General features: G+C 48.8%; 1 long non-coding RNA gene across 1 annotated transcript; it reads right to left on the bottom strand.

Annotated features, from left to right (window-relative positions):
• Positions 1–5,895: 5,895 nt before the first annotated feature.
• On the bottom strand, positions 5,896–6,728 carry LOC118577169. The gene is made up of 3 exons (XR_004944173.1): positions 6,666–6,728; positions 6,286–6,388; positions 5,896–6,154 (listed from the first exon to the last, which is right to left on the bottom strand). It is a non-coding gene; the product is annotated as an uncharacterized LOC118577169 (long non-coding RNA).
• Positions 6,729–11,442: the final 4,714 nt, after the last annotated feature.

Here is an 11,442-nt window from a genome sequence, read left to right as displayed (position 1 = left end):
TGTCTCCCTGGATCCTGGAAGTGTGATGACAGCAGTGGTCAGAGTGATTTACTTTCATTTCTGATGTGGCCCGCCTGGGGACCTGTCATCGTCATCAGGTGGTGACAGTTTATGGCTGTGGGTATTTAAACAGCTTGGCTATTTGTTTCAATAGGCATCATATAAAATTATTAAAGTAGCAGATGAAAGATGGAAGGCACAGCCTGGACTGTTTAAAGAAAGATTACCCATGAGCCATCATTCTGAGAAAGAAAAACATTGACAGGGTGTGTCCCCAGGGAGTCCAGGTGGTAATTGTGGAGGTGCACCCCCTCAAGTGCAAACAAAGGGTACCCCTGAGTCTGTGTTCCAGCTACTGTTGTTTGGGGGCAAATAAAGTTTATTATTCCTGCTAATAAAGGAAATACACCTTCACTGTAGAATATGGGGGCAAATAAAGTTTATTCTTCCTGATAATAAAGGCAATATGCCTTCACTGTAGAATATCTACAGGACAGCCAGGGATATACAGAGAAACCCTGTCTCAAAAAAACAAGAAACAAATATCTAGTGGGCTATGATGTAACTCAGCACAGAGAACTTGTCCAGTGTGTGAGAGACACTGGGTTCCACCCCAGCACTCCAAAAAATAAAATACTTAGGCTGGGAGAGAGATCAAACTGGTTATTATGGTACACATATATGGTGATATATTGTTTTTTGGTTGTGAGCCTAGCCTTTAATGGCTGAGCCACCTCTCCAGCCCATATGGTGATATATTGTGTACCTTAATAAACTTGCCTGAGGATCGGAGGACAGAGCCGGCCACTAGTTTAGACATAGACAGGCAGTGGTGACACACACCTTTAATCCTGTTACTTGGGAGGCAGAGATCCATTTGGATCTCACTGTGAGTTCAAAGCCACACTGGGCTACATGAGATTGATCCAGTATAGAAGAGAAACAGCCAGACAGTGGTGGCACACACTTTTAATCCCAGCACTTGAGATCTCATGCCTTTGTTTGGGAAGCACTCATGCCTTTAATCCCAGGAAGTAATAGGCAGGGCAGAGAAAGGTATATAAGGCATGAGAAAACAGGAACTCACTCTCTTTAAGCTGAGGATTTCTTAGAGGTAAGAACTAGTGGCTGGCTATTGGGCTTCTCTGATCTTTCAGCTTTCACCCTGATATCTGCCTCTGGGTTTTTTTTATTAAAAGACCATCTAAGATTTGAACAGCACACATATGTAATCCAGCATTCAGGAAGTGGGGGCAAGAGAGTTAAAAATTCCAGGCAAGTGTCAATGAGATGGCTCAGAGGGTATGGGTGCTTCTCACTAACCACCTGAGTTAGGTCCCCAGAACCCACATGGTGGAGGGAGAGAACTGACTCCTGAAAGTCATCTTCTGACCTCCACGCATACACAATAACACAAGCACACACACTGAATCAGTCAATCATCAATCAACGGATAGTAGCTGTAGAAACATTTGCTCAGTCCCATCAGGCCGTGAGATGATTTTACGGCTGAGTTCATCACAATAGAGTGAATTTATTAAAATAAATAAATGAATAAAAGTTGCAGGCCTGCCTGGGCAACACAGAGATTTCCAAACCAGCCTTGACTATAAAACTATCTCAACATGATCCCAGCACTTGAGAGGCAGAGGCAGGAGGATTTCTATGAGTTCGTGATAGCCAGGACTACATAGTGAGACCCTGTCTCAAAAGAGAGAGAGAGAGAGAGACAGAGAGAGAGAGAGAGAGGGAGGGAGGGAGGAAGGAAGAAAAAGAAAGAGAAGAAAGAGAACAAAAACTATACTTTAACCCATACCCAGAGAAAATATGGTTGACATTTTCATCCACCTTTTTATTTCTTCTTATAGGGATTTGATATAATGAATATGACAAAAGCCACTTACAATAACTAAATATTAGTGTGTGGTAGGAACTATTTTATACACCCTGACAAATAGTAACCCACTGCATCTTCTCAACCTTGAATGGTGCCTTTATATCTGCCTCTTTTACATGAACACAGAGACACAGAGCTCGGTTGTCCAAGTCCACAGTGAGCAAGCAGCAGAACTCAGGCCACCCCAGTCACTGTCTGTCCCATCACAGACACCATCTACATTTTCCTTGTTGCCCTGTACATAAAACATATGTAGTTTGTCAACAGGGTTTTTTTTTTTTCATTTATTTCATTTCTTCACACTGTAGGTGATACCTAGACACACACACACACACACACACACACACACACACACGCATCCTTAGTAAGTGTTCTTGCACTGATTTACAACCTCAATTCTTGAAATGTCATTTTTGAGGCAGGGTCACATGTAACCCAGGCTGTCCTCTAACTCATGAAGTAACTGAGGATGGCTTTGAACACTTGACCTTTCAGCCTCCGCCTCCCAAGGGATGAGATTGTTAAGGGTGCACTACATCTGGCTCTTAAGTATTATTTTTTGATTGTTGCCAGTAATTCCAAGTGGATGAACTAGTTTACTTGGGCATTCATCCCCTCATTTTGGGTTTTTCCCTAGGTTTTTTGTGATTCTATGCCCTGCACAGCACAGTGACTGAACTGTCACAGAAGAAAGCCCCTGGCTCCCAAGGTTTGTGCTCCAGAGAACACACCTACCCTGGGCACCAGCAGCAAAGCTGGCCCCAGCTCCTCAGTGAGCCCTGAAAGCAACAACTCCTGGCCTCCTCCCCACCCCCATCCCCCGTGAAACAGCAAGCCTGGGGTCAGAGCTCTGCAGAGACTCCCACTTGGAACTAAATATATTACAAGCATATCCCCACCCACTTCCAGGGAGACGATGTGGGCGGTCAGCCTGTGTTGCGAGGGGGCAAGGACCTGACCCCCTCACCACACCTGCCTGCCTCAAACCATGCTTCTGCTGTGGGCATCAGATGCCAGCCATCTAAGAGGCCTTTGAAGCTGGAAAACGACATATGCAAGAAGTTGTTGTTGTTACAACATGAACTCAACAGGGTTCCCTGGGGAACTTCTATGTGCCTGACATTTGTGCAAAGCCCTGAGGAAATGGAGACAAGCAAGGGAGAGTCCAGCAACTGCCCCAAAGGGAAATGTGGGCTGAGAGAGGAGGACAGACCAGCAGTGATGCACACCAATGATGGTTCCACAGGACAGGGAAGCAATGGGATTCCGGAGCCTAAGGAAGAGAGGAGGGTACTCCTGGAAGGCTTCCTGGAGGCCGAGCTTTCTCAGCTGACACCTGTCCTTGACCTTAGCCAAGTCATTCATCTGAGCCCTGGAGGCCAAACAGGATTTAACGGAATAGTAAGGGCAGGAAATGAGACATAGATAGGACATTCTAGAAAGAACTGTGAAGCCTAAGCGTTGTGGACTCAATGAGAAGTGGAGGGAGATCAGAAAGACAGTTGTGTGAGGGACATTATTCCTGGAATGAATGTCTACTTACCCCGATAGGGAATCAAAGACAGACCAAAGTAAGGATCCAATGAGTTTTGTTGGGGTTACTTAAATGAGTATAAGAGAGGAGTTACTCACAAGAACAGAAATGACACAGACAGCTGCATCACCAAAGACACCCCTCCAGCATGAATGACAGCTCCCAAAAGCTAGAACCCTGAAGCTCAGTGCTCGACTTATGATTTCACAGGTTGGACAGTGTCTCTTCCAGGTAGCTCAGCTTGTCTGAAAGTGTCTCTCATTGATCCTTACATTTTATAAGATTAGGGGATGGAGAAACTAGTGCATCTGATCAGTTTCAGGGACTTCCTGGGGCTTCTCAAGTTGTTTACTTCCTGTATCTTTTTTCTTCATTAAACTATTTTCTTTTTTGAAAAGATTTCATTTTAATTATGTATGTGTGTAGATAAGTGTATGTTTGTGCAGGTGCCAGAGGCACAGGATCCATCAGAGCTGAAGTTACAGGGGGTTGTGAGCCACTCCTTGTGAGTGCTCAGAATAAAATTTAAGTAGTCCTCTGGGAAGAGCAATATGTGCTCTTACTATGAAGCCAGCTCTCCAGCCTGACTTCCTGAGCCTTAACAAGCTTGAATCTTAACAAGTCTCCCTGGAGGATGGAATATTCCATCTTGCAGGAGATTACTACACACTAGCAAGGACCACACCTTCCCCATTGTCCCATTAACTGTGAGGGAAGCCTGGAAAAAGCACCACACACTCCCTCCCCAGGCACTGTCACTTTGTGGCCTAGGTAGCCCAATGCAATAGAAAGGCATACTGGACATCAGGACCCTGGTTCATGGTACAGCCATGCAGTCTTAAGGGGATCCTGCCTGACCCAAGCTTCTACCTGCTCTTGGTTTCCATCCTCTGACATCCCCTGTGGTGGTTGGTGTTGTCAACCTGACAGAACCTAGAATCCCCTGGAAAATGGGCCTCTTGGGCATACCCAGGGGGTTATCTTGATTGTGTTAATTGAGTTTGGAAGACCTGTCCACCATGGGTGGCATCATTCCCTCGCTAGGATCCTGGACCACAAAACATAAAGCAGGAGCAGAACAGCAACATGCATTCTGCCCTTTCTGCCTCCTGCCTGTGGGTGTGACCACCTGCTTCAAGTTCCTGTCCAGTTTGACTTCCCTTCCCTACCCTTGAATTATGGGCTGGAATAAACTCCCTCAAGTTGCCTTTTTTCAGGGTATTTTATTATAGCAACAGAAAAAAAAATAAGACACCCCTTCCCAACACACCTCTACCCCAGGAAAACCCCAAAGCTCAGACTTGAGGATGGGTCCCCAGAAAGTTCAAGAGCAAAGCTTGTTATTTATTGAGTTTTTTCATGATGCTGTACATCCATGACAATTGTTGCTTTTCCAACATAACATACATAAAACCCTGGGTTCACCCCCCAACACATGTAAAATGGATGTGGGTGGCATGCCTGTAACATCAGCACTTGGGAGGTAAAGGAGGGGGAAGTAGGGGCTCAAGGTCACCCTTGGTTACACTGTGAGGAAAAAGTCATCCTGGGATACAGGATACCCTGTAGACAACACACCAACAGACAATGAACTAACCTTTGAACTTGTATTATAGTCTCTGTGATCCACCTCATCCCCTCCAGAACCCTTGTGATCTACCCTTATTCCCTCCAGAATCCCTGTGATCCACTCCCATCTACTCCAGAACTCTTGTGATCTACCCTCGTCCCCACCAAGACCCCTGTAATCCACCCTCATCCCCTCCAGGATCCCTGTGATCCACATCATCCCCTCCAGGACCCCTGTGATCCAGCCTCATCCCCTCCAGGACCCCTGTGATCTACCCTCATCCCCTCCAGGATCCCTGTAATCCACATCATCCCCTCCAGGACCCCTGTGATCCACCCTCATCCCCTCCAGGACCCCTGTGATCCACCCTCATGCCCTCCAGGATCTCTGTAATCCACCCTCATCCCCTCCAGGATCCCTGTGATCCACCCTCATCCCCTCCAGGATCCCTGTGATCCACATCATCCCCTCCAGGGCCCCTGTGATCCACCCTCATCCCCTCCAGGATCCCTGTGATCCACCCTCATCCCCTCCAGGATCCCTGTGATCCACATCATCCCCTCCAGGACCCCTGTGATCCACCCTCATCCCCTCCAGGATCCCTGTGATCCACATCATCCCCTCCAGGACCCCTGTGATCCACCCTCATCCCCTCCAGGATCCCTGTGATTCACATCATCCTCTTTCCTCCCAACCACTTCCCAAAGGACCTGCCCTGGCTCAAGGAAGCCCCCAACTTGCCAGCCTCTGTCCTCTGCTTCTGGACACTCCTACCAAGAGCTCCTGCCCCTTTGAAATGTTTTTGTTTTACATCATATGAGACAGAGGGATTGGCACACTTGTGGAGGTTAGAGGACAGCTTTGGTTCTGCCTTCCCACCCCCTCATCCAGCTTGCAGAGCAAGCCCTTTTACCCATCGAGCCCCAGACCTTACCTGTGCCCTTCTGCCACCCTGGAGCATCGCTTCTGTGCAACCAGCCCTTATCATAGAAGGCACTCACTCCATCTTAAAGTAACTGTAGCAAGTGTCTGTCTTTCTTTGCTTCCTGTCTCAGACAGTCCCCTCAAACCTCACCCTGCTACCAATAACACTTTGAGGGCAGGGGGTGATCCTGGCTCACTGTGTCAGTGGTGTATTCCCAGCGCTCAGGATCTGTAGAGGACAGCAGTGACAAATGTAACTCACGCACAGTGATATTTGTTACATTATGACATACAAATGTAACTCAAATGCTCAAGTTGATACCAGGTTCCTGCATAAAGCCGCCGGTGAAGGAGCCTTACCAACTGGATAGAGGTGAAAAGCATGAGCCAGGTCCAGCTGTTTCCACTTCTGGCTCCTTCCAGAAGACAGTTCCTCAACCCCTCAAGGCCTCAGTGTCTCAGTCTGTGAAATGGAGATAATCTACAGATAATACTCCCACGGGGTAGGAGTGCTAGGAGAATTGAATAAAGCATGTGCAGTGTACTCAACACTGTGGTGCATGTCACAAATTGATGATATTGTGCTTGGATACAATGCAAAGGCCACACCCCCCGCATTACCGTGTAGGATCTGCTCAGCAGTCCTGGAAGCGTCCAGAACAGGAATTACCATCCCAATGCCATAGAAGAGGATGCTAACGTTCTTTGGAAGCCAAATGCCCCTGGCTTGCAACACCTACCAAGTGAAGGAACGAGGAGAAAGATGCTTCCCTTGGCTCCCTTTGGGGCCTAGCCTGGGAGACTTCTTGGGTAGCGAGAAAGAAGTCTGATGGAACCAGAAAGTGGAGACACCACGGGGGCAGGGAGGGAGGGGGAAGGGGGGCCGGCAGGGAGGCCTCCGGGGAGGCTGCCAGACTCGGTAAATAATTCACACAGAACTGAAGACAGTCGTTGTGCATGGGGGATTGGGCCAGGTCGCAAAGGCTCAGACGTCTGGAGGGGACTTGTGGCCTCTCCTGTCTGCAAGCCAAGAATTCTTGTGGCCTAGGCTGCCAGGAAAGCACTCCCAGGTGCCACTCCCCGCACTGAGGGAGGGATCTCCCCGGAACTGCCCTGGCAGGGCAACCTGCCTGCCTGGCCCGCATCTCCGCCCAGCTGTCCCCATGGCAACCAGCTGGCCTGGTCCAGGGTTCACTGCCAAGTAGATCCTTGGCCTCCTCCTCCCCCAACTCCTCACCCCTACCCCTACCCCCGCCCCGCTCCCTGCGTGCCCCAGGATGGGCACCTTACAGTCTGTCCCTGAACTGCAAAACATAGCTGTCTGTCGAAAGGCCTCCTTGCACTGGGACTGACCAGACCATGAACATCAGGGACCGAGCTTAGCTGAATTTCAGTCCCAGCCGGGCCACTTTGCAACCGTGGGCAAGTAGGCAGGTGCGATTGCTGCTCTGTGCCCCACTGTCCCTCATCCGTAGAATGGGGATGAGATTCAGATAATTAAATGGTGAGAGAGCAGAGCAACCATTGGTCTGCAGCTAGAGATTCAGGGGGGAAAATTTTTTTTCACATTGAGAAACAGAGTCCCAGAGAGACAAAATACACTTGCCAGGGATGATGGTCACACAGCCAGCCCGGGCGACTGGCCGAAAGGAAGGACATCCTGAATCCTCTTGAAGCTCAGGGATGGGTGCTGACAAGCTGCTGGGACTCCCCTAGAGGCCTACCCCCACCCTGTTGAAATTCAGTCACTGAAAGGTCACAGACCAGACATTGTGGTTTCTGAACCGGAAAAGGCCTCCCTCTAGCAAAGCGGTGTCTCCCCAGTGCCAAGCACAAGCCCCACCCCCTCTCTGCCTGCCAAAAAAATTGTTGAATGAATATGGACTTAATTAATGAATTCACTAAGTTCATCTCCTCCATAAAACACCCTCCTAGGGTAAACTCCTGAAACCCTCGGCCACCCAGCTTCGCCGCAGGGCATCTCTTTCCCTGGCCGTTTCCTGCCCTCCTCCACACACCCCTCCCATCAACCATTCTCTTAGGAGTTCCCTGGGCGCACTTCCGGGTCCTCCCCAATACAGCTTGTCCTTCCAGCGGCTTCCTCCCCCTCTTGGTGACCCTTTGTCCTCAAAACAACTGCCTCTAGGTCAAGGCCCCTGGCCCAGGCTCTGAGGGTGTGCATTTCCCCGTTGTTTGGGACAAACCCTCCAGTGGGAGGGATGTCACCTGAGCCAAACCTGTGGATCAGGGAGCAGTTTGAGGGAAAAGGTTAGGAAAGCCCTCCCCACCCCCAATCACCACCACCCCATTTCGGTCTGTCTATGATTCTTGGTCCCTCTGGAATAGGGCCCGGGTCTTTGGACATAAGATCTTTGTCTCCAGGCTGCCCAGCAGCCTTTTGGTTCAGCTGCCAGGCTTCCTGGGTTACCGGCATTACCTGGGATTTATTTTTGCATATGGTTTGGGATAACCTCTGCTGCTGAATAAGGACCACATGGTTTTTCCCCCTTCTCCTTCTCTCCAAGAGGCAGATTGTGTAAACCAGAGCAGCTGCCTGAGTTTCCAAGAAAAAGATTAGATGCGGCACAGTTTCTAACCAGGATGACGGTTTCTCCACAGGAAGTCGCTTCTATTAATTTGTTAAAATTTTCTTTTTTTTTGCACGGCTCCATCTATCGGTCATCTTGCTGCACTGTGGGGTTTTGCAAATGCTGGGTCTTCCTCCCACCCCATAGCATGCCTGGAACTTAGGATCTCTCTGAACTTTTGCCTCTGTTGAACATGGAACTACCGGACAACGGTTCACTCAATGGCCTGTGAACAAAGCCTCGAGATGTGGAGGCACTTCTGCCCCTAAAGCATGGACTTTGCAGGGCGATTGCCCTCCAAAAGATGCAGTGTACAAAAAAGAAAAAGGGAAATCCTGCAACCCAGAATCCTGGCTGACCCCACTATCTCAGCCCAGATGACCCAGGACAGTCCCAACAGCAGTGAATGGCATCTGTCACCTGTGTCTCTGATACAGAGAACAGGATTGGTTTCCCCCTCCTAAAACCTATCACTCAAATCACTGGAAAAATATCAGATAAACCCTACCTGAGGGTTGAGGACTTAGCTCGATTGGAAGAGTGCCTGCCTAGCATTTGGGGAGTCCTAGATTCTATCCTTGGACCTCAAAAACTGGGAATTCGTGGTGCACACTCAGCCCTTAAGAGGCAGAGCAGATACTTGAGGATTCGAAATTCAAGGCCATCAACTACTACATGCTTAAGTTCAAGGCCAGCCTGTGCCACAAGAGAACGTGTCTCAAATCAAATCAAAACACTGGGTACTTTACTTGGAGGCCAGACTACAAAACAGGTCTCCAGTGCTCCATCAGCAGCCCAGCCTAAGAAACTAACATGATCAAGAGCTGCCCAAGGAGGCATGATGACTAACTGTAATGTGTCCTCCAGTGTGGAAGGCAGGAAGACAAAGGGCATTATATAAAAACTAATAACATTGGAATGAGCTGTGGGGTTTAGTTAGTAACCATGGTCCCATGTTGGCTCCTTAGTCGGGCAAAATTTGCCAGAATGGCACCAGATGGTAGGAACATAAGAAACTAAATCAAGGTTATATATGTCAGCTCAACATTGTCTCCCCAATTTGTCATCTGTATCATCATCATCATCATTTCATTTTTCTATTGCATGCCACAGCACATGTATGAAGGTCAGAAGACAACTTTCCAGAATTGGTTCTTTCCTTTTACCACGTAGCTCTTGGGGATCAAACTCATGCTACCAGGCTCTGGGGCAAGTGCTTTTACCTTGGTGGGCCATCTTGCCCACCATCTGTAGATCATCTTGAACTAGTCTAGAGCTCCAAAGGTATTTTATTTTAAAGTGGGTCACACGATTGAGTGCCAGCCCATACCCAAGATCCAGCTGTCTTAGTTCCCCATTGTTGCTGACATTCAGGAAGTAGGTTGCTGATGCTTTGGAAGCCCCAAGCGCCTGTCTTAGGGTTACAATTGCTGCAATGAAATGCCATGACCAAAGAAGCAGCCTGGGGAGGGGAGGGGGTGTTGTTAGTTTGTTTGTTTGTGGCTTACATATCCTGAGTCACAGTCCATTGAGGGAAGCCGAGGCAGGAATTCAAAGAGGGCAGAAATGTGGAGGCAGGAGCTGATGCAGAGGTCATGAAGGGGTGCTGCTTACTGGCTTGTTCCTCTTGACTTGCTCAGACTGCTTTCTTACAGAACCCAGGACTACCAGCTCAGGGGTGGCATCACCCACAATGGACTGGGCCCTCCCCCATCAATCACTCATTAAGAAAACGTCCCACAGGCTTGCTTACAGCTGGATCTTATGGAGGAATTTTCTCAATTGAGGTTCCTCCTCTCAGATGCCTCTAGCTTGGGTCATGTTAACGTATAAACCTAGTCAGCCCGGCCCCTCCGTCCCAATCTCACTTCCATGGGGGTTGGGGGGAATGATCATTTTTGAACCCAGGACCCAGAACAAACCCTTGTTTGTTCCTCATTATGCCAGGTACACATGGCAGACACTAAGTCAACACTTAGTGAATGAGGCCCCAAGTCTTGTCTAAGGAAGTGACCCAAGCAGAGAGCTAAGGTCATCCCTCCCCAGGGCGAGTCAGTACTGTGGCTCCCATCCAGAGAAGGAAGGCTTCCGGCAGGCTGGGTGGAAGGGGTGTGTAAGCTTCTGGAGACACAGCCTTTGGGGAGCAGGAGCACACGTTTATGTAGGAACCTTGGAAAATGAACGGCGGTCATGGAGCTCAGGCAGGCTGACTCCCTGAAACCATCCCCATCTCCTCAAGCAAACTCCTGCCCTCTGCATCCCAAAAAGTCTACCTCTGTCTTTGAGTACAGTAGCCAAAGACTGTGTGCAAAACCATGACCAATAGTAGGGACTTTTCCAGTGATTTGGTCACCCGCTGCTTGACACACAGCAAACAGCGGATGCTCCTGGATGCTCATATCAAGGGCTGTCACTTTCTGAGTTCCAGGCCTTGTTCTGGGGAGAAAAAAGTTCCCATCTAAGCTTTCCTGATACTTCCTACCATCCTTATGTTATAGAAGAACCAGAAAGCCAAAGACCTTGAGAAATGTCCCAGGTCACAGCCAGGATAAAGGTTTCAAATTCAAGCCATCTAAGTCTTGAATCTACTTGCCACATAAAGCCAGTTCCCCCTCCCTCTAGGCCAGAGCTTTCTCCTAGGTAGACCTTGAACACCTAGAAATTGCTGCCTGCTCTGCTGCTGCATCCCAGGCTCATCCCTTCATCCGTGGCAGACAGCAGGAATCTTTAAGCTTCTCTGTTTTAAAACTTAATTTGCCAGTTCTTCCTTTAAAGATACCTTTGATATTCCTGCAGCCTGTCAGCCTGGACAGGCCACAGGAGCAGAATCCAGGGAGATGGATGCTTATTGAAAACATTCAATTAGCCAAGTTTAAAGGATGCAGCCCTGGATGCTCCAGGTCGATGCTCAGGGGTTTAGTTACCCTCC

The sequence above is a fragment of the Onychomys torridus genome, chromosome 2, assembly GCF_903995425.1.
Source record: "Onychomys torridus chromosome 2, mOncTor1.1, whole genome shotgun sequence".
NCBI lineage: Eukaryota > Metazoa > Chordata > Mammalia > Rodentia > Cricetidae > Onychomys > Onychomys torridus.
The sequence above is the reverse complement of the archived record's forward strand: the minus strand, read 5'-3'. Positions and strand labels throughout refer to the sequence as shown.